This window comes from Castor canadensis, chromosome 17 (assembly GCF_047511655.1).
Source record: "Castor canadensis chromosome 17, mCasCan1.hap1v2, whole genome shotgun sequence".
Classification (NCBI taxonomy): domain Eukaryota; kingdom Metazoa; phylum Chordata; class Mammalia; order Rodentia; family Castoridae; genus Castor; species Castor canadensis.
This window is the reverse complement of record NC_133402.1, coordinates 33,316,789-33,341,549: the sequence shown is the minus strand read 5'-3', so window position 1 is coordinate 33,341,549 and position 24,761 is coordinate 33,316,789.

Here is a 24,761-nt window from a genome sequence, read left to right as displayed (position 1 = left end):
TACTCAGAGGGAAACAATGTGCTACATGTTGCAGCTTCTAGCATTGATGGTTTTCTGGAGATATAAATCTGTTTCTTCACATCAGCTGAATGGTCTTATTTGAAAAAAGGTAAACTTATCTCAACCTTGAAACATACGTTGCTGGAAAGTAGGACGTTCAGGAACATACTCCACTGTCACAGGGAAATAATGTGCTAGAAGCTCCTGCTTCTACTACAGATGATTTCCTTTCTAGAGATACATGTGTTTCTTCCAATTAGCTGAAAAGACCTAATTGAAAAAAGCGAGATTTCTCCACCTTCAAAATTCTCACTGGCAGAGAGTATTTCTTAGGAAAATTAACTACTCTCCATCAGAGAAACAACAGCAAGATACTGAAGCTTGTCACATAGACGGTTGTCTTTTCTTTGGAGAGATTTCTTTGCTCTTTCAACTCAGTTTCGTAGGCCTAGTTGGAACACAGAAAGCCAATCTCCACATTGAAAAACCTACGTTCCCATATGTATTCCTTTGAAAAACGAAATCCATTTTCATCAGAAAACAATGTACGAGATGCTGAGCTTCTACAATACATGGTTCTCTTGGAGAGATAAATGTGTTGCTTCAACTCAGCTGAATTTGCCTCTTTGGAACAATGTGATGTCATGTGAACCTTGGAAAACGTCCGTCGCGGGAAGTAGTCCTTGCAAAACCGTACTCAATTTTCTCAGGAGACAATGGGCTAGATGCTCCTATTTCTGAAACAGACGGTTTTCTTTCAAGTTATGCATGTGTTTCTTTAAATTAGCTGGCTAGGCCTATTTTGAACAAAGAGATCTTATCTCCATATTGAGAAACTGAAGTTGCTCTAGGTATTTCATTGACAAACTACACTCAATCTGACAAGGAAACAATGTGTTAGATATTCCTTCTGGTAACATAGATGGTTTTCTTCGGAGAGAAACACGTGTTTGTTCAAATCAGCTGAAAAGGCCTCCATGATACAAAGGGAGCCTATCTCCATCCTGAAAAACCTAAGTTGCAAGAAGTATTCCTTTTAAATCTACTGACTACTCACATGGAAACAATATGCTAGATGCTGCAGCTTGTAGTTAGACGGTTTTCTTTGGAGAGACACATGTGTTTCTTCACCTCAGCTGAATTGACCTGTTTTGAACCAAGAGAGTCTACCTCCACCTTGAAAATCCTAACTTGCAGGAAGTATTTCTTTGAAAAAACTGGCAAAAGTCTCCCAGGGTGACAATGTTCTTATTCTCCAGGGTCAAACAGAGATGGTTTTCTTTCAGGAGATACATGTGTTCCTTTAAGTCATATAGAAAGGCCTATTTTGTAACAAAGAGCCCATATCCACATTGAATGACCTATGTTGCAGGAGGAATTCCTTTCCAAATCTATCTCGGTTCTCACAGGGAAGCAATGTGCTAGATGTTGCTGCTTGTAACATATAATGTTTCTTGGGAGAGATCCCTTTGTCTTCAACTCAGCTGAACAGGCCAACGTAGAAAAAAGGGAGCCTATCTCCACCGTGAGAAACCATGCTGCAGGAAGTATTCCAATCAAAAACAAACTTATCTCACAGGGAAACAATGTGCTACCATTCCTGCTTCCAACAGAGATGGTGTTCTTTCGAGAGGTATGTGTGTTTCTTGAAATCTGCGGAATAGGCCTATTGGAAACAAAGTGAGCCTATGTCTACATTGAAAGACCTAAACTGCCTGAAGTACTCCTTTCAAATAGTAACTCAGCTCTCTCACAGAATCAATGTGCTACATGCTGCAGCGTCTAATCTAGATGGTTTCCTTTTAGAGATACATGTGTTTCTTCAATTCACCTGATTGTGTGTATTGGGAACAAAGTGAGCCAACCCACGCTTGGAAAACGTAAGTTGCAGGAAGTCTTTCTTTGACAAACTTACTAAATTCTCACAGGGAAACAATGCCCGAATATTCCTGCTTCCAACAGAGATGGCTTTCTTTGGAGAGATATATGTGTTTCTTCAAATGTGCTGAATAGGCCTACATGGAACAAAGTGTGCCTATCTCTACATTGAAAATCCTCAGTTGCCCGAAGTACTCCTTTCAAGTACAAACTCAGATCTCACAGAGAAACCATGTGCTACATGCTGCAGCTTCTAATCCCGATGGTTTCCTTTTAGAAATACATGTGTTTCTTCAATTCACATGAAGGTGTGTATTGGGAACAAAGTGAGTCAACCCAACCTTGGAAAACGTAAATTGCAGGAAGTATTCCCTTGCAAAACCTATTCAATTCGAAGTTGGAAACAATATGGGGGATGCTCCTTCTTCCACAGAGATGTTTTCTTTGAGAGACACACGTGTTTCTTCAAGTTAGCTGGACAGGCCTATTTGCTTACTGACTGTAACATATAAGATTTCTTTGGAGAGATACATGTGTTTCTTCAATGCAGCTGAAAAATGCCAATGTGGAAATAAGGGAGCCTCTCTCCACCATGAAGCACCCTGTTGCAGGAAGTATTCCATTTACAAACAAACACAATCTCCCAGGGAGACAATGTGCTATTACTCATGCTTCCAGCAGAGATGGTTTTTTTGGAGAAATATATGTGTTTCTTCAAATCTGCTGAACAGGCCTATTAGGAACAAAGAGAGCCTGTGTCTACATTGAAAAAGCTAAATTGCCTGAAGTACTCCTTTCAAATATTAACTCAGCTGTCACAGGGAAACAATGAGCTGCACGGTACAGCTTCTAACATAGATGGTTTCCTTTTAGAGGTACGTGTGTTTCTTCAACTCACCTGCCTGTGTCTATCTGGGAAAAAGTGAGCCTATCCCAACCTTGAAAACCCTAAGCTGTAGGAAGTATTCCTATGCAAAGCCTTCTCAATTCTTACTGGGATACAATGTGGTGGATTCTCCTGCTTCTCACACAGATGTTTTCTGTCAAAAGACACATGTGTTTGTTCAAATTAGCCGGGGAGGCCTATTTGGAACAAACAACCCTTTGTTCCCCTTGCAAATTCTGAATGATGGGAAGAAATTCTTTTAAAATACTCATTTTTAACAGGGAAGCAATGTGCTAGATGTTGAAGATTGTAACATAGATAGTTTTCTTTGCAGAGACACTGATGTTTTTACAACTTAGCTCACAGGCCTACGTGGAAGATAGAGAGCCTATCTCCCTTTGAAAAACGTAAGTTGCCCAAAGTATTCCTTTTAAAATGAAACTCAATTCTCTGAGGGAAAGAATGTGCTATATGCTCCTGATTCTGACTCAAGTGGTTTCTTTTGACATACATGAGTTCCTTTAACTCTGCTGAAAGGGCCTATTTGGAACAAACAGCCTATCTCCACCTTGAATTTCAAAGATGCAGGAAGTACTGCTTTCAAAAACTTACTGGTTTTTACACGGGTAAACAATGAAGTACATGGCGAAGTTTGTAATCTAGTTGGTTTTCGTTTAGTGCTCCATGTGTTTCTTGAACTCATCTGAATAGGCCCATTTGGAACAAAGAGAGCCTACGTTCACTTTGAAAAATGTAATTTATAGGAAGTACTCCTATCAATAATTAACTCTCTTCTCAGAGGTATACTAGGTCCTAGATTCTATAGCTTGTATCACAGATAGTTTACTGTCAAGAGATAAATGTGTTTCTTCAACTTGCCTGAATAGGCCTATTTCAAAAAAAAGAGCTGATTTTCCCTTTGAAAAACCTAAGTCACAGGAAGTATTCCTTCAAAAACCAGCTCAATTCTCGCAGTGAAACAAGCTCCTAGATGCTGCAGTTTTGAACATAGATGGTTTTCTTTGGACAGATACATGTCTTTGTTCACCTCAGCTGAATAGACCTATTTGTTACAAAGAGAGCCTCTCTCCACCTTGAAAAACCTAAGTTGCCAAAGTGTTCATTTTCTATGTACTGAATACTCAGAGGGAAACAATGTGCTACATGTTGCAGCTTCTAGCATTGATGGTTTTCTGGAGATATAAATCTGTTTCTTCACATCAGCTGAATGGTCTTATTTGAAAAAAGGTAAACTTATCTCAACCTTGAAACATACGTTGCTGGAAAGTAGGACGTTCAGGAACATACTCCACTGTCACAGGGAAATAATGTGCTAGAAGCTCCTGCTTCTACTACAGATGATTTCCTTTCTAGAGATACATGTGTTTCTTCCAATTAGCTGAAAAGACCTAATTGAAAAAAGCGAGATTTCTCCACCTTCAAAATTCTCACTGGCAGAGAGTATTTCTTAGGAAAATTAACTACTCTCCATCAGAGAAACAACAGCAAGATACTGAAGCTTGTCACATAGACGGTTTTCTTTTCTTTGGAGAGATTTCTTTGCTCTTTCAACTCAGGTTCGTAGGCCTAGTTGGAACACAGAAAGCCAATCTCCACATTGAAAAACCTACGTTCCCATATGTATTCCTTTGAAAAACGAAATCCATTTTCATCAGAAAACAATGTACGAGATGCTGAGCTTCTACAATACATGGTTCTCTTGGAGAGATAAATGTGTTGCTTCAACTCAGCTGAATTTGCCTCTTTGGAACAATGTGATGTCATGTGAACCTTGGAAAACGTCCGTCGCGGGAAGTAGTCCTTGCAAAACCGTACTCAATTTTCTCAGGAGACAATGGGCTAGATGCTCCTATTTCTGAAACAGACGGTTTTCTTTCAAGTTATGCATGTGTTTCTTTAAATTAGCTGGCTAGGCCTATTTTGAACAAAGAGATCTTATCTCCATATTGAGAAACTGAAGTTGCTCTAGGTATTTCATTGACAAACTACACTCAATCTGACAAGGAAACAATGTGTTAGATATTCCTTCTGGTAACATAGATGGTTTTCTTCGGAGAGAAACACGTGTTTGTTCAAATCAGCTGAAAAGGCCTCCATGATACAAAGGGAGCCTATCTCCATCCTGAAAAACCTAAGTTGCAAGAAGTATTCCTTTTAAATCTACTGACTACTCACATGGAAACAATATGCTAGATGCTGCAGCTTGTAGTTAGACGGTTTTCTTTGGAGAGACACATGTGTTTCTTCACCTCAGCTGAATTGACCTGTTTTGAACCAAGAGAGTCTACCTCCACCTTGAAAATCCTAACTTGCAGGAAGTATTTCTTTGAAAAAACTGGCAAAAGTCTCCCAGGGTGACAATGTTCTTATTCTCCAGGGTCAAACAGAGATGGTTTTCTTTCAGGAGATACATGTGTTCCTTTAAGTCATATAGAAAGGCCTATTTTGTAACAAAGAGCCCATATCCACATTGAATGACCTATGTTGCAGGAGGAATTCCTTTCCAAATCTATCTCGGTTCTCACAGGGAAGCAATGTGCTAGATGTTGCTGCTTGTAACATATAATGTTTCTTGGGAGAGATCCCTTTGTCTTCAACTCAGCTGAACAGGCCAACGTAGAAAAAAGGGAGCCTATCTCCACCGTGAGAAACCATGCTGCAGGAAGTATTCCAATCAAAAACAAACTTATCTCACAGGGAAACAATGTGCTACCATTCCTGCTTCCAACAGAGATGGTGTTCTTTCGAGAGGTATGTGTGTTTCTTGAAATCTGCGGAATAGGCCTATTGGAAACAAAGTGAGCCTATGTCTACATTGAAAGACCTAAACTGCCTGAAGTACTCCTTTCAAATAGTAACTCAGCTCTCTCACAGAATCAATGTGCTACATGCTGCAGCGTCTAATCTAGATGGTTTCCTTTTAGAGATACATGTGTTTCTTCAATTCACCTGATTGTGTGTATTGGGAACAAAGTGAGCCAACCCACGCTTGGAAAACGTAAGTTGCAGGAAGTCTTTCTTTGACAAACTTACTAAATTCTCACAGGGAAACAATGCCCGAATATTCCTGCTTCCAACAGAGATGGCTTTCTTTGGAGAGATATATGTGTTTCTTCAAATGTGCTGAATAGGCCTACATGGAACAAAGTGTGCCTATCTCTACATTGAAAATCCTCAGTTGCCCGAAGTACTCCTTTCAAGTACAAACTCAGATCTCACAGAGAAACCATGTGCTACATGCTGCAGCTTCTAATCCCGATGGTTTCCTTTTAGAAATACAGGTGTTTCTTCAATTCACATGAAGGTGTGTATTGGGAACAAAGTGAGTCAACCCAACCTTGGAAAACGTAAATTGCAGGAAGTATTCCCTTGCAAAACCTATTCAATTCGAAGTTGGAAACAATATGGGGGATGCTCCTTCTTCCACAGAGATGTTTTCTTTGAGAGACACACGTGTTTCTTCAAGTTAGCTGGACAGGCCTATTTGCTTACTGACTGTAACATATAAGATTTCTTTGGAGAGATACATGTGTTTCTTCAATGCAGCTGAAAAATGCCAATGTGGAAATAAGGGAGCCTCTCTCCACCATGAAGCACCCTGTTGCAGGAAGTATTCCATTTACAAACAAACACAATCTCCCAGGGAGACAATGTGCTATTACTCATGCTTCCAGCAGAGATGGTTTTTTTGGAGAAATATATGTGTTTCTTCAAATCTGCTGAACAGGCCTATTAGGAACAAAGAGAGCCTGTGTCTACATTGAAAAAGCTAAATTGCCTGAAGTACTCCTTTCAAATATTAACTCAGCTGTCACAGGGAAACAATGAGCTGCACGGTACAGCTTCTAACATAGATGGTTTCCTTTTAGAGGTACGTGTGTTTCTTCAACTCACCTGCCTGTGTCTATCTGGGAAAAAGTGAGCCTATCCCAACCTTGAAAACCCTAAGCTGTAGGAAGTATTCCTATGCAAAGCCTTCTCAATTCTTACTGGGATACAATGTGGTGGATTCTCCTGCTTCTCACACAGATGTTTTCTGTCAAAAGACACATGTGTTTGTTCAAATTAGCCGGGGAGGCCTATTTGGAACAAACAACCCTTTGTTCCCCTTGCAAATTCTGAATGATGGGAAGAAATTCTTTTAAAATACTCATTTTTAACAGGGAAGCAATGTGCTAGATGTTGAAGATTGTAACATAGATAGTTTTCTTTGCAGAGACACTGATGTTTTTACAACTTAGCTCACAGGCCTACGTGGAAGATAGAGAGCCTATCTCCCTTTGAAAAACGTAAGTTGCCCAAAGTATTCCTTTTAAAATGAAACTCAATTCTCTGAGGGAAAGAATGTGCTATATGCTCCTGATTCTGACTCAAGTGGTTTCTTTTGACATACATGAGTTCCTTTAACTCTGCTGAAAGGGCCTATTTGGAACAAACAGCCTATCTCCACCTTGAATTTCAAAGATGCAGGAAGTACTGCTTTCAAAAACTTACTGGTTTTTACACGGGTAAACAATGAAGTACATGGCGAAGTTTGTAATCTAGTTGGTTTTCGTTTAGTGCTCCATGTGTTTCTTGAACTCATCTGAATAGGCCCATTTGGAACAAAGAGAGCCTACGTTCACTTTGAAAAATGTAATTTATAGGAAGTACTCCTATCAATAATTAACTCTCTTCTCAGAGGTATACTAGGTCCTAGATTCTATAGCTTGTATCACAGATAGTTTACTGTCAAGAGATAAATGTGTTTCTTCAACTTGCCTGAATAGGCCTATTTCAAAAAAAAGAGCTGATTTTCCCTTTGAAAAACCTAAGTCACAGGAAGTATTCCTTCAAAAACCAGCTCAATTCTCGCAGTGAAACAAGCTCCTAGATGCTGCAGTTTTGAACATAGATGGTTTTCTTTGGACAGATACATGTCTTTGTTCACCTCAGCTGAATAGACCTATTTGTTACAAAGAGAGCCTCTCTCCACCTTGAAAAACCTAAGTTGCCAAAGTGTTCATTTTCTATGTACTGAATACTCAGAGGGAAACAATGTGCTACATGTTGCAGCTTCTAGCATTGATGGTTTTCTGGAGATATAAATCTGTTTCTTCACATCAGCTGAATGGTCTTATTTGAAAAAAGGTAAACTTATCTCAACCTTGAAACATACGTTGCTGGAAAGTAGGACGTTCAGGAACATACTCCACTGTCACAGGGAAATAATGTGCTAGAAGCTCCTGCTTCTACTACAGATGATTTCCTTTCTAGAGATACATGTGTTTCTTCCAATTAGCTGAAAAGACCTAATTGAAAAAAGCGAGATTTCTCCACCTTCAAAATTCTCACTGGCAGAGAGTATTTCTTAGGAAAATTAACTACTCTCCATCAGAGAAACAACAGCAAGATACTGAAGCTTGTCACATAGACGGTTTTCTTTTCTTTGGAGAGATTTCTTTGCTCTTTCAACTCAGGTTCGTAGGCCTAGTTGGAACACAGAAAGCCAATCTCCACATTGAAAAACCTACGTTCCCATATGTATTCCTTTGAAAAACGAAATCCATTTTCATCAGAAAACAATGTACGAGATGCTGAGCTTCTACAATACATGGTTCTCTTGGAGAGATAAATGTGTTGCTTCAACTCAGCTGAATTTGCCTCTTTGGAACAATGTGATGTCATGTGAACCTTGGAAAACGTCCGTCGCGGGAAGTAGTCCTTGCAAAACCGTACTCAATTTTCTCAGGAGACAATGGGCTAGATGCTCCTATTTCTGAAACAGACGGTTTTCTTTCAAGTTATGCATGTGTTTCTTTAAATTAGCTGGCTAGGCCTATTTTGAACAAAGAGATCTTATCTCCATATTGAGAAACTGAAGTTGCTCTAGGTATTTCATTGACAAACTACACTCAATCTGACAAGGAAACAATGTGTTAGATATTCCTTCTGGTAACATAGATGGTTTTCTTCGGAGAGAAACACGTGTTTGTTCAAATCAGCTGAAAAGGCCTCCATGATACAAAGGGAGCCTATCTCCATCCTGAAAAACCTAAGTTGCAAGAAGTATTCCTTTTAAATCTACTGACTACTCACATGGAAACAATATGCTAGATGCTGCAGCTTGTAGTTAGACGGTTTTCTTTGGAGAGACACATGTGTTTCTTCACCTCAGCTGAATTGACCTGTTTTGAACCAAGAGAGTCTACCTCCACCTTGAAAATCCTAACTTGCAGGAAGTATTTCTTTGAAAAAACTGGCAAAAGTCTCCCAGGGTGACAATGTTCTTATTCTCCAGGGTCAAACAGAGATGGTTTTCTTTCAGGAGATACATGTGTTCCTTTAAGTCATATAGAAAGGCCTATTTTGTAACAAAGAGCCCATATCCACATTGAATGACCTATGTTGCAGGAGGAATTCCTTTCCAAATCTATCTCGGTTCTCACAGGGAAGCAATGTGCTAGATGTTGCTGCTTGTAACATATAATGTTTCTTGGGAGAGATCCCTTTGTCTTCAACTCAGCTGAACAGGCCAACGTAGAAAAAAGGGAGCCTATCTCCACCGTGAGAAACCATGCTGCAGGAAGTATTCCAATCAAAAACAAACTTATCTCACAGGGAAACAATGTGCTACCATTCCTGCTTCCAACAGAGATGGTGTTCTTTCGAGAGGTATGTGTGTTTCTTGAAATCTGCGGAATAGGCCTATTGGAAAAAAAGTGATCCTATGTCTACATTGAAAGACCTAAACTGCCTGAAGTACTCCTTTCAAATAGTAACTCAGCTCTCTCACAGAATCAATGTGCTACATGCTGCAGCGTCTAATCTAGATGGTTTCCTTTTAGAGATACATGTGTTTCTTCAATTCACCTGATTGTGTGTATTGGGAACAAAGTGAGCCAACCCACCCTTGGAAAACGTAAGTTGCAGGAAGTCTTTCTTTGACAAACTTACTAAATTCTCACAGGGAAACAATGCCCGAATATTCCTGCTTCCAACAGAGATGGCTTTCTTTGGAGAGATATATGTGTTTCTTCAAATGTGCTGAATAGGCCTACTTGGAACAAAGTGTGCCTATCTCTACATTGAAAATCCTCAGTTGCCCGAAGTACTCCTTTCAAGTACAAACTCAGATCTCACAGAGAAACCATGTGCTACATGCTGCAGCTTCTAATCCCGATGGTTTCCTTTTAGAAATACAGGTGTTTCTTCAATTCACATGAAGGTGTGTATTGGGAACAAAGTGAGTCAACCCAACCTTGGAAAACGTAAATTGCAGGAAGTATTCCCTTGCAAAACCTATTCAATTCGAAGTTGGAAACAATATGGGGGATGCTCCTTCTTCCACAGAGATGTTTTCTTTGAGAGACACACGTGTTTCTTCAAGTTAGCTGGACAGGCCTATTTGCTTACTGACTGTAACATATAAGATTTCTTTGGAGAGATACATGTGTTTCTTCAATGCAGCTGAAAAATGCCAATGTGGAAATAAGGGAGCCTCTCTCCACCATGAAGCACCCTGTTGCAGGAAGTATTCCATTTACAAACAAACACAATCTCCCAGGGAGACAATGTGCTATTACTCATGCTTCCAGCAGAGATGGTTTTTTTGGAGAAATATATGTGTTTCTTCAAATCTGCTGAACAGGCCTATTAGGAACAAAGAGAGCCTGTGTCTACATTGAAAAAGCTAAATTGCCTGAAGTACTCCTTTCAAATATTAACTCAGCTGTCACAGGGAAACAATGAGCTGCACGGTACAGCTTCTAACATAGATGGTTTCCTTTTAGAGGTACGTGTGTTTCTTCAACTCACCTGCCTGTGTCTATCTGGAAAAAAGTGAGCCTATCCCAACCTTGAAAACCCTAAGCTGTAGGAAGTATTCCTATGCAAAGCCTTCTCAATTCTTACTGGGATACAATGTGGTGGATTCTCCTGCTTCTCACACAGATTTTTTCTGTCAAAAGACACATGTGTTTGTTCAAATTAGCTGGGGAGGCCTATTTGGAACAAACAACCCTTTGTTCCCCTTGCAAATTCTGAATGATGGGAAGAAATTCTTTTAAAATACTCATTTTTAACAGGGAAGCAATGTGCTAGATGTTGAAGATTGTAACATAGATAGTTTTCTTTGCAGAGACACTGATGTTTTTACAACTTAGCTCACAGGCCTACGTGGAAGATAGAGAGCCTATCTCCCTTTGAAAAACGTAAGTTGCCCAAAGTATTCCTTTTAAAATGAAACTCAATTCTCTGAGGGAAAGAATGTGCTATATGCTCCTGATTCTGACTCAAGTGGTTTCTTTTGAGATACATGAGTTCCTTTAACTCTGCTGAAAGGGCCTATTTGGAACAAACAGCCTATCTCCACCTTGAATTTCAAAGATGCAGGAAGTACTGCTTTCAAAAACTTACTGGTTTTTACACGGGTAAACAATGAAGTACATGGCGAAGTTTGTAATCTAGTTGGTTTTCGTTTAGTGCTCCATGTGTTTCTTGAACTCATCTGAATAGGCCCATTTGGAACAAAGAGAGCCTACGTTCACTTTGAAAAATGTAATTTATAGGAAGTACTCCTATCAATAATTAACTCTCTTCTCAGAGGTATACTAGGTCCTAGATTCTATAGCTTGTATCACAGATAGTTTACTGTCAAGAGATAAATGTGTTTCTTCAACTTGCCTGAATAGGCCTATTTCAAAAAAAAGAGCTGATTTTCCCTTTGAAAAACCTAAGTCACAGGAAGTATTCCTTCAAAAACCAGCTCAATTCTCGCAGTGAAACAAGCTCCTAGATGCTGCAGTTTTGAACATAGATGGTTTTCTTTGGACAGATACATGTCTTTGTTCACCTCAGCTGAATAGACCTATTTGTTACAAAGAGAGCCTCTCTCCACCTTGAAAAACCTAAGTTGCCAAAGTGTTCATTTTCTATGTACTGAATACTCAGAGGGAAACAATGTGCTACATGTTGCAGCTTCTAGCATTGATGGTTTTCTGGAGATATAAATCTGTTTCTTCACATCAGCTGAATGGTCTTATTTGAAAAAAGGTAAACTTATCTCAACCTTGAAACATACGTTGCTGGAAAGTAGGACGTTCAGGAACATACTCCACTGTCACAGGGAAATAATGTGCTAGAAGCTCCTGCTTCTACTACAGATGATTTCCTTTCTAGAGATACATGTGTTTCTTCCAATTAGCTGAAAAGACCTAATTGAAAAAAGCGAGATTTCTCCACCTTCAAAATTCTCACTGGCAGAGAGTATTTCTTAGGAAAATTAACTACTCTCCATCAGAGAAACAACAGCAAGATACTGAAGCTTGTCACACAGACGGTTTTCTTTTCTTTGGAGAGATTTCTTTGCTCTTTCAACTCAGGTTCGTAGGCCTAGTTGGAACACAGAAAGCCAATCTCCACATTGAAAAACCTACGTTCCCATATGTATTCCTTTGAAAAACGAAATCCATTTTCATCAGAAAACAATGTACGAGATGCTGAGCTTCTACAATACATGGTTCTCTTGGAGAGATAAATGTGTTGCTTCAACTCAGCTGAATTTGCCTCTTTGGAACAATGTGATGTCATGTGAACCTTGGAAAACGTCCGTCGCGGGAAGTAGTCCTTGCAAAACCGTACTCAATTTTCTCAGGAGACAATGGGCTAGATGCTCCTATTTCTGAAACAGACGGTTTTCTTTCAAGTTATGCATGTGTTTCTTTAAATTAGCTGGCTAGGCCTATTTTGAACAAAGAGATCTTATCTCCATATTGAGAAACTGAAGTTGCTCTAGGTATTTCATTGACAAACTACACTCAATCTGACAAGGAAACAATGTGTTAGATATTCCTTCTGGTAACATAGATGGTTTTCTTCGGAGAGAAACACGTGTTTGTTCAAATCAGCTGAAAAGGCCTCCATGATACAAAGGGAGCCTATCTCCATCCTGAAAAATCTAAGTTGCAAGAAGTATTCCTTTTAAATCTACTGACTACTCACATGGAAACAATATGCTAGATGCTGCAGCTTGTAGTTAGACGGTTTTCTTTGGAGAGACACATGTGTTTCTTCACCTCAGCTGAATTGACCTGTTTTGAACCAAGAGAGTCTACCTCCACCTTGAAAATCCTAACTTGCAGGAAGTATTTCTTTGAAAAAACTGGCAAAAGTCTCCCAGGGTGACAATGTTCTTATTCTCCAGGGTCAAACAGAGATGGTTTTCTTTCAGGAGATACATGTGTTCCTTTAAGTCATATAGAAAGGCCTATTTTGTAACAAAGAGCCCATATCCACATTGAATGACCTATGTTGCAGGAGGAATTCCTTTCCAAATCTATCTCGGTTCTCACAGGGAAGCAATGTGCTAGATGTTGCTGCTTGTAACATATAATGTTTCTTGGGAGAGATCCCTTTGTCTTCAACTCAGCTGAACAGGCCAACGTAGAAAAAAGGGAGCCTATCTCCACCGTGAGAAACCATGCTGCAGGAAGTATTCCAATCAAAAACAAACTTATCTCACAGGGAAACAATGTGCTACCATTCCTGCTTCCAACAGAGATGGTGTTCTTTCGAGAGGTATGTGTGTTTCTTGAAATCTGCGGAATAGGCCTATTGGAAACAAAGTGAGCCTATGTCTACATTGAAAGACCTAAACTGCCTGAAGTACTCCTTTCAAATAGTAACTCAGCTCTCTCACAGAATCAATGTGCTACATGCTGCAGCGTCTAATCTAGATGGTTTCCTTTTAGAGATACATGTGTTTCTTCAATTCACCTGATTGTGTGTATTGGGAACAAAGTGAGCCAACCCACCCTTGGAAAACGTAAGTTGCAGGAAGTCTTTCTTTGACAAACTTACTAAATTCTCACAGGGAAACAATGCCCGAATATTCCTGCTTCCAACAGAGATGGCTTTCTTTGGAGAGATATATGTGTTTCTTCAAATGTGCTGAATAGGCCTACTTGGAACAAAGTGTGCCTATCTCTACATTGAAAATCCTCAGTTGCCCGAAGTACTCCTTTCAAGTACTAACTCAGATCTCACAGAGAAACCATGTGCTACATGCTGCAGCTTCTAATCCCGATGGTTTCCTTTTAGAAATACATGTGTTTCTTCAATTCACATGAAGGTGTGTATTGGGAACAAAGTGAGTCAACCCAACCTTGGAAAACGTAAATTGCAGGAAGTATTCCCTTGCAAAACCTATTCAATTCGAAGTTGGAAACAATATGGGGGATGCTCCTTCTTCCACAGAGATGTTTTCTTTGAGAGACACACGTGTTTCTTCAAGTTAGCTGGACAGGCCTATTTGCTTACTGACTGTAACATATAAGATTTCTTTGGAGAGATACATGTGTTTCTTCAATGCAGCTGAAAAATGCCAATGTGGAAATAAGGGAGCCTCTCTCCACCATGAAGCACCCTGTTGCAGGAAGTATTCCATTTACAAACAAACACAATCTCCCAGGGAGACAATGTGCTATTACTCATGCTTCCAGCAGAGATGGTTTTTTTGGAGAAATATATGTGTTTCTTCAAATCTGCTGAACAGGCCTATTAGGAACAAAGAGAGCCTATGTCTACATTGAAAAAGCTAAATTGCCTGAAGTACTCCTTTCAAATATTAACTCAGCTGTCACAGGGAAACAATGAGCTGCACGGTACAGCTTCTAACATAGATGGTTTCCTTTTAGAGGTACGTGTGTTTCTTCAACTCACCTGCCTGTGTCTATCTGGAAAAAAGTGAGCCTATCCCAACCTTGAAAACCCTAAGCTGTAGGAAGTATTCCTATGCAAAGCCTTCTCAATTCTTACTGGGATACAATGTGGTGGATTCTCCTGCTTCTCACACAAATGTTTTCTGTCAAAAGACACATGTGTTTGTTCAAATTAGCCGGGGAGGCCTATTTGGAACAAACAATCCTTTGTTCCCCTTGCAAATTCTGAATGGTGGGAAGAAATTCTTTTAAAATACTCATTTTTAACAGGGAAGCAATGTGCTAGATGTTGAAGATTGTAACATAGATAGTTTTCTTTGCAGAGACACTGATGTTTTTACAACTTAGCTCACAGGCCTACGTGGAAGATAGAGAGCCTATCTCCCTTTGAAAAATGTAAGTTGCCCAAAGTATTCCTTTTAAAATGAAACTCAATTCTCTGAGGGAAAGAATGTGCTATATGCTCCTGATTCTGACTCAAGTGGTTTCTTTTGAGATACATGAGTTCCTTTAACTCTGCTGAAAGGGCCTATTTGGAACAAACAGCCTATCTCCACCTTGAATTTCAAAGATGCAGGAAGTACTGCTTTCAAAAACTTACTGGTTTTTACACGGGTAAACAATGAAGTACATGGCGAAGTTTGTAATCTAGTTGGTTTTCGTTTAGTGCTCCATGTGTTTCTTGAACTCATCTGAATAGGCCCATTTGGAACAAAGAGAGCCTACGTTCACTTTGAAAAATGTAATTTATAGGAAGTACTCCTATCAATAATTAACTCTCTTCTCAGAGGTATACTAGGTCCTAGATTCTATAGCTTGTATCACAGATAGTTTACTGTCAAGAGATAAATGTGTTTCTTCAACTTGCCTGAATAGGCCTATTTCAAAAAAAAAGAGCTGATTTTCCCTTTGAAAAACCTAAGTCACAGGAAGTATTCCTTCAAAAACCAGCTCAATTCTCGCAGTGAAACAAGCTCCTAGATGCTGCAGTTTTGAACATAGATGGTTTTCTTTGGACAGATACATGTCTTTGTTCACCTCAGCTGAATAGACCTATTTGTTACAAAGAGAGCCTCTCTCCACCTTGAAAAACCTAAGTTGCCAAAGTGTTCATTTTCTATGTACTGAATACTCAGAGGGAAACAATGTGCTACATGTTGCAGCTTCTAGCATTGATGGTTTTCTGGAGATATAAATCTGTTTCTTCACATCAGCTGAATGGTCTTATTTGAAAAAAGGTAAACTTATCTCAACCTTGAAACATACGTTGCTGGAAAGTAGGACGTTCAGGAACATACTCCACTGTCACAGGGAAATAATGTGCTAGAAGCTCCTGCTTCTACTACAGATGATTTCCTTTCTAGAGATACATGTGTTTCTTCCAATTAGCTGAAAAGACCTAATTGAAAAAAGCGAGATTTCTCCACCTTCAAAATTCTCACTGGCAGAGAGTATTTCTTAGGAAAATTAACTACTCTCCATCAGAGAAACAACAGCAAGATACTGAAGCTTGTCACATAGACGGTTGTCTTTTCTTTGGAGAGATTTCTTTGCTCTTTCAACTCAGGTTCGTAGGCCTAGTTGGAACACAGAAAGCCAATCTCCACATTGAAAAACCTACGTTCCCATATGTATTCCTTTGAAAAACGAAATCCATTTTCATCAGAAAACAATGTACGAGATGCTGAGCTTCTACAATACATGGTTCTCTTGGAGAGATAAATGTGTTGCTTCAACTCAGCTGAATTTGCCTCTTTGGAACAATGTGATGTCATGTGAACCTTGGAAAACGTCCGTCGCGGGAAGTAGTCCTTGCAAAACCGTACTCAATTTTCTCAGGAGACAATGGGCTAGATGCTCCTATTTCTGAAACAGACGGTTTTCTTTCAAGTTATGCATGTGTTTCTTTAAATTAGCTGGCTAGGCCTATTTTGAACAAAGAGATCTTATCTCCATATTGAGAAACTGAAGTTGCTCTAGGTATTTCATTGACAAACTACACTCAATCTGACAAGGAAACAATGTGTTAGATATTCCTTCTGGTAACATAGATGGTTTTCTTCGGAGAGAAACACGTGTTTGTTCAAATCAGCTGAAAAGGCCTCCATGATACAAAGGGAGCCTATCTCCATCCTGAAAAACCTAAGTTGCAAGAAGTATTCCTTTTAAATCTACTGACTACTCACATGGAAACAATATGCTAGATGCTGCAGCTTGTAGTTAGATGGTTTTCTTTGGAGAGACACATGTGTTTCTTCACCTCAGCTGAATTGACCTGTTTTGAACCAAGAGAGTCTACCTCCACCTTGAAAATCCTAACTTGCAGGAAGTATTTCTTTGAAAAAACTGGCAAAAGTCTCCCAGGGTGACAATGTTCTTATTCTCCAGGGTCAAACAGAGATGGTTTTCTTTCAGGAGATACATGTGTTCCTTTAAGTCATATAGAAAGGCCTATTTTGTAACAAAGAGCCCATATCCACATTGAATGACCTATGTTGCAGGAGGAATTCCTTTCCAAATCTATCTCGGTTCTCACAGGGAAGCAATGTGCTAGATGTTGCTGCTTGTAACATATAATGTTTCTTGGGAGAGATCCCTTTGTCTTCAACTCAGCTGAACAGGCCAACGTAGAAAAAAGGGAGCCTATCTCCACCGTGAGAAACCATGCTGCAGGAAGTATTCCAATCAAAAACAAACTTATCTCACAGGGAAACAATGTGCTACCATTTCTGCTTCCAACAGAGATGGTGTTCTTTCGAGAGGTATGTGTGTTTCTTGAAATCTGCGGAATAGGCCTATTGGAAATAAAGTGAGCCTATGTCTACATTGAAAGACCTAAACTGCCTGAAGTACTCCTTTCAAATAGTAACTCAGCTCTCTCACAGAATCAATGTGCTACATGCTGCAGCGTCTAATCTAGATGGTTTCCTTTTAGAGATACATGTGTTTCTTCAATTCACCTGATTGTGTGTATTGGGAACAAAGAGAGCCAACCCACCCTTGGAAAACGTAAGTTGCAGGAAGTCTTTCTTTGACAAACTTACTAAATTCTCACAGGGAAACAATGCCCGAATATTCCTGCTTCCAACAGAGATGGCTTTCTTTGGAGAGATATATGTGTTTCTTCAAATGTGCTGAATAGGCCTACTTGGAACAAAGTGTGCCTATCTCTACATTGAAAATCCTCAGTTGCCCGAAGTACTCCTTTCAAGTACTAACTCAGATCTCACAGAGAAACCATGTGCTACATGCTGCAGCTTCTAATCCCGATGGTTTCCTTTTAGAAATACATGTGTTTCTTCAATTCACATGAAGGTGTGTATTGGGAACAAAGTGAGTCAACCCAACCTTGGAAAACGTAAATTGCAGGAAGTATTCCCTTGCAAAACCTATTCAATTCGAAGTTGGAAACAATATGGGGGATGCTCCTTCTTCCACAGAGATGTTTTCTTTGAGAGACACACGTGTTTCTTCAAGTTAGCTTGACAGGCCTATTTGCTTACTGACTGTAACATATAAGATTTCTTTGGAGAGATACATGTGTTTCTTCAATGCAGCTGAAAAATGCCAATGTGGAAATAAGGGAGCCTCTCTCCACCATGAAGCACCCTGTTGCAGGAAGTATTCCATTTACAAACAAACACAATCTCCCAGGGAGACAATGTGCTATTACTCATGCTTCCAGCAGAGATGGTTTTTTTGGAGAAATATATGTGTTTCTTCAAATCTGCTGAACAGGCCTATTAGGAACAAAGAGAGCCTATGTCTACATTGAAAAAGCTAAATTGCCTGAAGTACTCCTTTCAAATATTAACTCAGCTGTCACAGGGAAACAATGAGCTGCACGGTACAGCTTCTAACATAGATGGTTTCCTTTTAGAGGTACGTGTGTTTCTTCAACTCACCTGCCTGTGTCTATCTGGAAAAAAGTGAGCCTATCCCTACCTTGAAAACCCTAAGCTGTAGGAAGTATTCCTATGCAAACCCTTCTCAATTCTTACTGGGATACAATGTGGTGGATTCTCCTGCTTCTCACACAGATGTTTTCTGTCAAAAGACACATGTGTTTGTTCAAATTAGCCGGGGAGGCCTATTTGGAACAAACAACCCTTTGTTCCCCTTGCAAATTCTGAATGGTGGGAAGAAATTCTTTTAAAATACTCATTTTTAACAGGGAAGCAATGTGCTAGATGTTGAAGATTGTAACATAGATAGTTTTCTTTGCAGAGACACTGATGTTTTTACAACTTAGCTCACAGGCCTACGTGGAAGATAGAGAGCCTATCTCCCTTTGAAAAACGTAAGTTGCCCAAAGTATTCCTTTTAAAATGAAACTCAATTCTCTGAGGGAAAGAATGTGCTATATGCTCCTGATTCTGACTCAAGTGGTTTCTTTTGAGATACATGAGTTCCTTTAACTCTGCTGAAAGGGCCTATTTGGAACAAACAGCCTATCTCCACCTTGAATTTCAAAGATGCAGGAAGTACTGCTTTCAAAAACTTACTGGTTTTTACACGGGTAAACAATGAAGTACATGGCGAAGTTTGTAATCTAGTTGGTTTTCGTTTAGTGCTCCATGTGTTTCTTGAACTCATCTGAATAGGCCCATTTGGAACAAAGAGAGCCTACGTTCACTTTGAAAAATGTAATTTATAGGAAGTACTCCTATCAATAATTAACTCTCTTCTCAGAGGTATACTAGGTCCTAGATTCTATAGCTTGTATCACAGATAGTTTACTGTCAAGAGATAAATGTGTTTCTTCAACTTGCCTGAATAGGCCTATTTCAAAAAAAAGAGCTGATTTTCCCTTTGAAAAACCTAAGTCACAGGAAGTATTCCTTCAAAAACCAGCTCAATTCTCGCAGTGAAACAAGCTCCTAGATGCTGCAGTTTTGAACATAGATGGTTTTCTTTGGACAGATACATGTCTTTGTTCACCTCAGCTGAATAGACCTATTTGTTACAAAGAGAGCCTCTCTCCACCTTGAAAAACCTAAGTTGCCAAAGTGTTCATTTTCTATGTACTGAATACTCAGAGGGAAACAATGTGCTACATGTTGCAGCTTCTAGCATTGATGGTTTTCTGGAGATATAAATCTGTTTCTTCACATCAGCTGAATGGTCTTATTTGAAAAAAGGTAAACTTATCTCAACCTTGAAACATACGTTGCTGGAAAGTAGGACGTTCAGGAACATACTCCACTGTCACAGGGAAATAATGTGCTAGAAGCTCCTGCTTCTACTACAGATGATTTCCTTTCTAGAGATACATGTGTTTCTTCCAATTAGCTGAAAAGACCTAATTGAAAAAAGCGAGATTTCTCCACCTTCAAAATTCTCACTGGCAGAGAGTATTTCTTAGGAAAATTAACTACTCTCCATCAGAGAAACAACAGCAAGATACTGAAGCTTGTCACACAGACGGTTTTCTTTTCTTTGGAGAGATTTCTTTGCTCTTTCAACTCAGGTTCGTAGGCCTAGTTGGAACACAGAAAGCCAATCTCCACATTGAAAAACCTACGTTCCCATATGTATTCCTTTGAAAAACGAAATCCATTTTCATCAGAAAACAATGTACGAGATGCTGAGCTTCTACAATACATGGTTCTCTTGGAGAGATAAATGTGTTGCTTCAACTCAGCTGAATTTGCCTCTTTGGAACAATGTGATCTCATGTGAACCTTGGAAAACGTCCGTCGCGGGAAGTAGTCCTTGCAAAACCGTACTCAATTTTCTCAGGAGACAATGGGCTAGATGCTCCTATTTCTGAAACAGACGGTTTTCTTTCAAGTTATGCATGTGTTTCTTTAAATTAGCTGGCTAGGCCTATTTTGAACAAAGAGATTTTATCTCCATATTGAGAAACTGAAGTTGCTCTAGGTATTTCATTGACAAACTACACTCAATCTGACAAGGAAACAATGTGTTAGATATTCCTTCTGGTAACATAGATGGTTTTCTTCGGAGAGAAACACGTGTTTGTTCAAATCAGCTGAAAAGGCCTCCATGATACAAAGGGAGCCTATCTCCATCCTGAAAAACCTAAGTTGCAAGAAGTATTCCTTTTAAATCTACTGACTACTCACATGGAAACAATATGCTAGATGCTGCAGCTTGTAGTTAGACGGTTTTCTTTGGAGAGACACATGTGTTTCTTCACCTCAGCTGAATTGACCTGTTTTGAACCAAGAGAGTCTACCTCCACCTTGAAAATCCTAACTTGCAGGAAGTATTTCTTTGAAAAAACTGGCAAAAGTCTCCCAGGGTGACAATGTTCTTATTCTCCAAGGTCAAACAGAGATGGTTTTCTTTCAGGAGATACATGTGTTCCTTTAAGTCATATAGAAAGGCCTATTTTGTAACAAAGAGCCCATATCCACATTGAATGACCTATGTTGCAGGAGGAATTCCTTTCCAAATCTATCTCGGTTCTCACAGGGAAGCAATGTGCTAGATGTTGCTGCTTGTAACATATAATGTTTCTTGGGAGAGATCCCTTTGTCTTCAACTCAGCTGAACAGGCCAACGTAGAAAAAAGGGAGCCTATCTCCACCGTGAGAAACCATGCTGCAGGAAGTATTCCAATCAAAAACAAACTTATCTCACAGGGAAACAATGTGCTACCATTCCTGCTTCCAACAGAGATGGTGTTCTTTCGAGAGGTATGTGTGTTTCTTGAAATCTGCGGAATAGGCCTATTGGAAACAAAGTGAGCCTATGTCTACATTGAAAGACCTAAACTGCCTGAAGTACTCCTTTCAAATAGTAACTCAGCTCTCTCACAGAATCAATGTGCTACATGCTGCAGCGTCTAATCTAGATGGTTTCCTTTTAGAGATACATGTGTTTCTTCAATTCACCTGATTGTGTGTATTGGGAACAAAGTGAGCCAACCCACCCTTGGAAAACGTAAGTTGCAGGAAGTCTTTCTTTGACAAACTTACTAAATTCTCACAGGGAAACAATGCCCGAATATTCCTGCTTCCAACAGAGATGGCTTTCTTTGGAGAGATATATGTGTTTCTTCAAATGTGCTGAATAGGCCTACTTGGAACAAAGTGTGCCTATCTCTACATTGAAAATCCTCAGTTGCCCGAAGTACTCCTTTCAAGTACTAACTCAGATCTCACAGAGAAACCATGTGCTACATGCTGCAGCTTCTAATCCCGATGGTTTCCTTTTAGAAATACATGTGTTTCTTCAATTCACATGAAGTTGTGTATTGGGAACAAAGTGAGTCAACCCAACCTTGGAAAACGTAAATTGCAGGAAGTATTCCCTTGCAAAACCTATTCAATTCGAAGTTGGAAACAATATGGGGGATGCTCCTTCTTCCACAGAGATGTTTTCTTTGAGAGACACACGTGTTTCTTCAAGTTAGCTGGACAGGCCTATTTGCTTACTGACTGTAACATATAAGATTTCTTTGGAGAGATACATGTGTTTCTTCAATGCAGCTGAAAAATGCCAATGTGGAAATAAGGGAGCCTCTCTCCACCATGAAGCACCCTGTTGCAGGAAGTATTCCATTTACAAACAAACACAATCTCCCAGGGAGACAATGTGCTATTACTCATGCTTCCAGCAGAGATGGTTTTTTTGGAGAAATATATGTGTTTCTTCAAATCTGCTGAACAGGCCTATTAGGAACAAAGAGAGCCTATGTCTACATTGAAAAAGCTAAATTGCCTGAAGTACTCCTTTCAAATATTAACTCAGCTGTCACAGGGAAACAATGAGCTGCACGGTACAGCTTCTAACATAGATGGTTTCCTTTTAGAGGTACGTGTGTTTCTTCAACTCACCTGCCTGTGTCTATCTGGAAAAAAGTGAGCCTATCCCAACCTTGAAAACCCTAAGCTGTAGGAAGTATTCCTATGCAAACCCTTCTCAATTCTTACTGGGATACAATGTGGTGGATTCTCCTGCTTCTCACACAGATGTTTTCTGTCAAAAGACACATGTGTTTGTTCAAATTAGCCGGGGAGGCCTATTTGGAACAAACAACCCTTTGTTCCCCTTGCAAATTCTGAATGGTGGGAAGAAATTCTTTTAAAATACTCATTTTTAACAGGGAAGCAATGTGCTAGATGTTGAAGATTGTAACATAGATAGTTTTCTTTGCAGAGACACTGATGTTTTTACAACTTAGCTCACAGGCCTACGTGGAAGATAGAGAGCCTATCTCCCTTTGAAAAACGTAAGTTGCCCAAAGTATTCCTTTTAAAATGAAACTCAATTCTCTGAGGGAAAGAATGTGCTATATGCTCCTGATTCTGACTCAAGTGGTTTCTTTTGAGATACATGAGTTCCTTTAACTCTGCTGAAAGGGCCTATTTGGAACAAACAGCCTATCTCCACCTTGAATTTCAAAGATGCAGGAAGTACTGCTTTCAAAAACTTACTGGTTTTTACACGGGTAAACAATGAAGTACATGGCGAAGTTTGTAATCTAGTTGGTTTTCGTTTAGTGCTCCATGTGTTTCTTGAACTCATCTGAATAGGCCCATTTGGAACAAAGAGAGCCTACGTTCACTTTGAAAAATGTAATTTATAGGAAGTACTCCTATCAATAATTAACTCTCTTCTCAGAGGTATACTAGGTCCTAGATTCTATAGCTTGTATCACAGATAGTTTACTGTCAAGAGATAAATGTGTTTCTTCAACTTGCCTGAATAGGCCTATTTCAAAAAAAAGAGCTGATTTTCCCTTTGAAAAACCTAAGTCACAGGAAGTATTCCTTCAAAAACCAGCTCAATTCTCGCAGTGAAACAAGCTCCTAGATGCTGCAGTTTTGAACATAGATGGTTTTCTTTGGACAGATACATGTCTTTGTTCACCTCAGCTGAATAGACCTATTTGTTACAAAGAGAGCCTCTCTCCACCTTGAAAAACCTAAGTTGCCAAAGTGTTCATTTTCTATGTACTGAATACTCAGAGGGAAACAATGTGCTACATGTTGCAGCTTCTAGCATTGATGGTTTTCTGGAGATATAAATCTGTTTCTTCACATCAGCTGAATGGTCTTATTTGAAAAAAGGTAAACTTATCTCAACCTTGAAACATACGTTGCTGGAAAGTAGGACGTTCAGGAACATACTCCACTGTCACAGGGAAATAATGTGCTAGAAGCTCCTGCTTCTACTACAGATGATTTCCTTTCTAGAGATACATGTGTTTCTTCCAATTAGCTGAAAAGACCTAATTGAAAAAAGCGAGATTTCTCCACCTTCAAAATTCTCACTGGCAGAGAGTATTTCTTAGGAAAATTAACTACTCTCCATCAGAGAAACAACAGCAAGATACTGAAGCTTGTCACACAGACAGTTTTCTTTTCTTTGGAGAGATTTCTTTGCTCTTTCAACTCAGGTTCGTAGGCCTAGTTGGAACACAGAAAGCCAATCTCCACATTGAAAAACCTACGTTCCCATATGTATTCCTTTGAAAAACGAAATCCATTTTCATCAGAAAACAATGTACGAGATGCTGAGCTTCTACAATACATGGTTCTCTTGGAGAGATAAATGTGTTGCTTCAACTCAGCTGAATTTGCCTCTTTGGAACAATGTGATGTCATGTGAACCTTGGAAAACGTCCGTCGCGGGAAGTAGTCCTTGCAAAACCGTACTCAATTTTCTCAGGAGACAATGGGCTAGATGCTCCTATTTCTGAAACAGACGGTTTTCTTTCAAGTTATGCATGTGTTTCTTTAAATTAGCTGGCTAGGCCTATTTTGAACAAAGAGATCTTATCTCCATATTGAGAAACTGAAGTTGCTCTAGGTATTTCATTGACAAACTACACTCAATCTGACAAGGAAACAATGTGTTAGATATTCCTTCTGGTAACATAGATGGTTTTCTTCGGAGAGAAACACGTGTTTGTTCAAATCAGCTGAAAAGGCCTCCATGATACAAAGGGAGCCTATCTCCATCCTGAAAAACCTAAGTTGCAAGAAGTATTCCTTTTAAATCTACTGACTACTCACATGGAAACAATATGCTAGATGCTGCAGCTTGTAGTTAGACGGTTTTCTTTGGAGAGACACATGTGTTTCTTCACCTCAGCTGAATTGACCTGTTTTGAACCAAGAGAGTCTACCTCCACCTTGAAAATCCTAACTTGCAGGAAGTATTTCTTTGAAAAAACTGGCAAAAGTCTCCCAGGGTGACAATGTTCTTATTCTCCAGGGTCAAACAGAGATGGTTTTCTTTCAGGAGATACATGTGTTCCTTTAAGTCATATAGAAAGGCCTATTTTGTAACAAAGAGCC